Source organism: Eurosta solidaginis, unplaced genomic scaffold (assembly GCF_040869045.1).
Source record: "Eurosta solidaginis isolate ZX-2024a unplaced genomic scaffold, ASM4086904v1 ctg00001172.1, whole genome shotgun sequence".
In the NCBI taxonomy this organism is placed as follows: domain Eukaryota; kingdom Metazoa; phylum Arthropoda; class Insecta; order Diptera; family Tephritidae; genus Eurosta; species Eurosta solidaginis.
The window spans coordinates 291565-297572 of NW_027136986.1; the positions used below are offsets into that span (position 1 = coordinate 291565).

A 6008-nucleotide genomic window follows, 5' to 3' on the forward strand; every position below is an offset into this window, starting at 1 on the left:
TCATTCAGCTTAGGCCAGATTTGCTTGGATATACTACTTGTAGGTTCCCTCGCCTATCTGGCGTTTGCCTGATCCGTGAAAAGAGATCGCAGGTGGTATTTGCAAGTGTTTAGAGGAGGGCTGGCCCAATCAGCGGAGGTTGTTGTTTGCAAGTTGGTGCCTTCCCTAGCTAGCTCATCCGCAGCGCAGTTTCCTGAGATGTCACAGTGGCGAGGAACCCATATTATGCTTAGGTTGCAATTTTCAGCTAGTTTGTTGAGGGTTTCTCTGCACTTCAATGCCACTAGTGACGAGGTGTTACTGCATTGCAGGGATGTTATGGCAGCTTGGCTGTCAGAGAAAATTGAAATAGAATTAGTTACCTGCAGGTTAGCAAGATAGCGGGCTGCTTCCCAGATAGCTATGAGTTCAGCCTGAAAAACACTGCAGTGATCAGGTAGGCGAAAGCTCTCGCTTATCTTGAGCTTCTCCGAGAATATCCCGCTGCCGACTCTGTTGTTTAGTTTAGAGCCATCTGTAAAAACGGAGATTTCGTGTGATCCCTGCTCCACGCCGTTTGCCCACTCGTTCCTCTTTGGGATTCTTGTGGAAAATTTGTTGTCCCAGCAAGGGGGCGAAGTTGTATGGTCCAATTTCAAGAAGGTTTCAGGGACTTGCTTCAGGATCCGGGTGTGACCAAACCTGCAATCCCTCCATGGTTCGATAGCGTTGAGCCTCGCCGCGTTGCAGGAGGCACAGTATCTACCATATAGATCAGTTGGGAGAAGGAATAATATGGTTTCAAGAGCTTTGGTGGGAGTGGAGGGAAGGGCACCGCTGGTGAGCATTGCCGTCATCCTCTGCACTCTCGTACTTTACTCTTGTTAGATTCGATATCGAGTACCGCCCACCATACGGTGACGGCGTAGAAGAGTATGGGTTTCACCACTGCCGTATAGATCCAATGGACTATGCGTGGCTGGAGACCCCACCTTTTTCCAATTGCCGACTTACAAGCGTAGAGAGCCATTGTGGCTTTCCTGGATCGTTCCTCCACATTTCGCTTCCAGTCAAGCTTCCTGTCTAGAATAACTCCGAGATATTTAACCTCGGTAGAGAGTTTGATTTCCTTCCCGTTTAGGGATGGGAGGGTAAATTCCGGTATACTGCGTTTGCGGGTAAAAAGCACCATCTCAGTTTTGTCACTGCTGATGCTGAGTCCGCATGCCATAGACCATGTGTTTGTTAGATTAAGAGCATTTTGCAGGAGTTCACCAAGCACCGGAAGGTGTTTGCCGGTAACGGTCAAGGCTATGTCGTCGGCATATGCAATGACTTGGCATCCGGTGGGCTGTAGTATAGATAACAGAGCGTTCACCGTCAGGTTCCATAGTAGAGGAGAAAGAACGCCCCCCTGGGGGGTTCCTCTGTTGGTATACCTTATTAACGATGAGCTGCCCAGCTCAGAGATAATGATTCTCTTGTTTAGAAGGAGCTCGACGAATTTCACAAGAGACTCTTCCACCACTAAAGGACGTAGAGATTTTGTGACCGCTGCTGGGAGAACGTTGTTGAAGGCTCTTTCTATGTCGAGAAAGATACCCAGCGTAAATTCTTTAAAGGCAAGACCCTTCTCTACCTTAGTAGTGATAGCATGTAGAGCTGTCTCTACGGATTTGCCCTTTGAGTAGGCGTGTTTGTTGTTGGAGATTAGTGCCTTATTTCCCGATCGTCTAATGTAGGCGTCCAGCAATCGTTCTAGAACTTTTAGGAGGAAGGAGGTCAGACTTATTGGTCTCAAATCCTTTGGACTGTTGCCCGATATCCTGCCTCCTTTGGGTATGAATACTACCTTTGCCTTGGTCCATTCCGTGGGGATACAAACCAGGTTGAGGCAAGCCTTGTAGATTTTAGCTAGCAGCGGGCTTATAAGATCGCTTGCAGCTTGCAATTCAGCGGGAAATATTCCATCCGTTCCCGGAGATTTGAAGGGTTTATAGGACTTGATTGCCCAGATTACTCCTTTTTCACTTACAATGTGGTCCAGGGGTTGAAATGGCCCTGGGTTAAATTGCGTGTTTAAGATGTATGGTTGAGATCTGCAGCCCGGAAAGTGAGTTCTGATCAGGGTTTCGAGAATTTCCGTACTAGAAGTGACCCATTCTCCGCTCGTTGTGCGAATGCAGCTTGTAGGTATGGGGTTTTTGGAGAGGACCTTTCGTAGGCGATTGGCCTCTGAGACTTCTTCGATGTCATTAGTGAAGTTCTTCCAGGAGTCCCCTTTGGCCTACTGGATTAACTTCTTAAAAGATTTCAAGGCGTCCCTATAATGGGACCAGATTCCTTTGCGCTTAGCCTTGTTAAAGAGTTTTCTGCTGTTTTTCCTCTGCTCGGAGATTTCTTGGTTCCACCAATAGGGTTTCTTTTTACCCCTCACCTTAATCTCCGGGCAGGCTACTGTGAAGGCAGCGTTACAAGATTTGGTGATAAGATCTACTGCTTCTTCTATTTTTGACGATGAGTCTAGCTCACCGAGAGAAGCAAATGTTGTGTCTAAAGGAGGCGCTTCATCAGTTGTTAGCGGCAGGCTCGGCCTACCGTGAGAAGCGTTCTTTAGGAGAGTAGAGGATAGGACTTTTTTATAAAGGTTCCAGTCCGTACGTCTCCTATTCCTGTAAGCCACCCTAGGCGGTGTACGCAAGAGCAGAGTGAAAATGATATACATATGATCAGAGTAGGAGTTTTCGTTGGAAACTCTCCAATTTTTGACAAGGTCAGAGAATGCCCCAGAAACTAGAGTAACATCTAGAACCTCCTTCCTGTTTGAGGTGATGAAAGTTGGTTTGTCTCCAGAGTTGCATATACTTAGATTGTTACTTATAATAGAATCAAAAAGAGACTCACCCTTACTGTGAATGTCGGTAGAGTCCCAAGCAGTGTGATGTGCATTGGCATCGGCCCCAATTATTATCGGGAACCCTTTACTGTGGGCCTCCCGTACCGCTTTGCAGAGCCGGTCCTGCACAGAAGTTGGGCGATCGTGCGATAGATATGCGGACATCAGCCAGATTGTTTGCCCCTGTAGCTCGAGGCTAATACAGGTAAAGTCCTAAAAAGAGATAGTAAAATAAATACTAGATTTTTCTTTACTAGAATCCAAGATCTGATTCTACCTGTCACGGGCGGTGTCACCAGCCGGTAGTCCTTAGAAAGGAGTCCACAGACTTTGCTGCCAACGACCCTAAGCTCCTGGACTAGAACGACGTCCTCATACGTAGTGCTGAGGCGTAATATTAGGGCAGCCGAGGCTGCCTTAGAATGGTGCAGGTTTAGCTGTAGTACCAGCGTGCCCGTTACGGTTCGTTTGCGGCATCGACGTCCATCCTCTGCTGATCCGCATCGTCGGATGGCTAATTATCATCGGGCATCGGTTGAGGCGTTCCGCCCATATACGGCTACATCTAACTACTAATTTCCGCCCCTAAGTTTACATTTGTATAGTGTAATCAACAAAAAAATTTGTAAAGTGTGATAAATAAATTGTACATTAACCCCACTATAAGAAATCAGGTGTATTTGATCTGGGTGGTAATAGGATATTTTGGAAAAGATCATTTCTTTCAGGTTATAAATTCCCCTTTTTCGCCATCACCTTTTGGGAACATTTTAATAAAATTTGTTCAAATCCGTAAAACACGGCCCAAAAAAGAAGAAGGAAAGGGAAAAAAAATGTGATTGCGTTTTTCCCGATTTTGCGCCGCCTTAGCATCTGGCAACACCATTCGGCAAGTACGTGTGGATTTTTTTGTAAGTGTGAATTGTGTTATTGTAAAAGTGGATTGTGTTACCCTTCAATGAATTTCCTGTAATTGATGAAAAAAACGAGGTACGCATCAATTGTATTTTTTACACATTTTACTAATTTTCATTTTCCTTCTTTTCCTTTCAGGTTGCATATTTGGAAAAAAGGTAAAAACAGCAATCCTTCATCATTTACTTCAAATGGCAAGGTGCAATCAGCAATCAAATTTTATTATCAACTGGGTGCAATTGTGTTAAACAGCAGCATTATTAAATATTTATATACATGTGTGCCATGAGCATGAGGGACAACGTTCAGTAATTGTTTTGTTTAATTTTATTTACTCATTCTATAATTTTTGGCTTTATTTTACTAGAGATATCAAAATCGTCTACCTTTAATCAATAAAAACGTCACTATGCAAAGCCCAACTCAGAGTAAATCTGGTGCATTGTCCTCCACCTCCACCACCAACGGCCACATCTTCCACACGCAATCAAATGCGTCCAGTGAAGTATGATTATGCAGATTCATTTGCTTGCACTTATGTGGTATCCGTTGTAGCTGCTTCAATTGCGGAACTAGCTACCTATCCACTAGATCTGACTAAAACACGGTTACAAATTTAGGGGGAAGCAGCAGTTGATACAAATACAAGCATTACGCCTAAGTATCGTGGTATGATAGCGACAGCGTATGGAATTGTCAGGGAGCAGAGCACTATGAAGCTGTGGCAAGGTGTCTCACCAGCACTTTACCGTCATGTAGTCTATAGTGGCATACGTATATGTAGCTATGATTTCCTACGTCGTAAATTGGGGAGCGATGAGAATGGCCATATTACATTACCATTGTGGGGGTCTGCTCTTTGTGGTGTGTCTGCAGGAGCAGTCTCACAATGGCTAGCTTCACCAGCTGATCTTGTTAAGGTACAAATTCAAATGAAGGGCAAACGCCGGCTAATGGGCGAACCTGCACGTGTTCATGGTGCTGAACATGCCTTTAAAGAAATTATACGTCCTGGTGGTATAGCTGGTTTATGGAAAGGTAGCGTAGCGAATGTACAACGCTCAGCACTTGTTAATCTTGCTGATCTCACAACATATGATACTATAAAGCATATGATAATGGTCAAATTGAGTATGCCTGATTGTCATACGGTACATGTACTTTCATCTATTTGTGCTGGATTTGTGGCTGCGATTATGGGAACACCAGCTGATGTGGTAAAAATAAGAATTATGAATCAACCGACTGGCGATAAGGGCAGGTGAGTGTTTACATGACGCTGTTTATATTTAAGATATGTAAAAATCTTTGCTCAGAATGTAAGCGTAAGTGTAAGTGTAGTGTCATGTGGGAACAATGTACATGGTCATGATCATTTATAGGACTTGGTTGACTCGAGTCAAATGTTGTTGAGTGGCATAGGGATATGATAAGTAGTATGCCGGGTAGTAAAGTAGCACCGATTTGATTACCAATCACAACATGCGGTATTGGGGCTTGTAACTGGATAGCCTCTCGTGCCAGTTGACTGAGCAGCTCTTTACAAAATAATACATTTTGTGCGAATTCCAAAATTTTTTCCAAACACCAGCCTACAATAAAATTAAAAATTATGTCGAGTAGTTACATGTTAAAAAATGCAAACTGAGAATGTAAAATCCTTATTTTTGAAAGGCTCTACACCCTGAACGGCATTAGATAAACGAAAGTAATTTTACTGAGAAAAGAAAAGCTTTTTACTTTTGCTAAAGCATTTTTTTTTTAAGAATTCTTGCTGGGACCTCAGCTATAATGTCGCATACTGCCACGGCGGCCAATTTCGTTTTATAAAATGTTAAGTTCAATTTTAGTAATATTTTTTCAGCCTGATAAAGAGAAAGCAGTTTGAACGCTGTTTTTTTTTTTTGGGGGGGAGAGAGCCTAAGTGCATGTTGTTCTTGTTGGTGTAGCGATAAGGTTGTTCCCAGAAGGCTTTTGAGAGTGTTATCGATGTGGTGGCCCTTTACCAGATACAGATCCGTTACGTTCCGGTACCACAGCACCATTAAGGTGCTAGCCCGACCATCTCGGGAACGATTTATGTGGCCACATTAAACTTTCAGGCCATCCCTCCTCTCCACCCCAAGTTTCATTAGGAGCTTGGGGTCACCAGAGCTTCGTGTTAGTGAAACAGTATTCGCCGCGTATGGGTGAGGTTGACAATGGGGTTTGGAGAAGC

The 6008-nt window shown here is 44.0% G+C and overlaps 1 pseudogene; it reads left to right on the forward strand.

Moving 5' to 3' along the window:
- Positions 1-4199: 4199 nt before the first annotated feature.
- Positions 4200-5055, forward strand: LOC137235987 (mitochondrial uncoupling protein 4 pseudogene; annotated as a pseudogene).
- Positions 5056-6008: the final 953 nt, after the last annotated feature.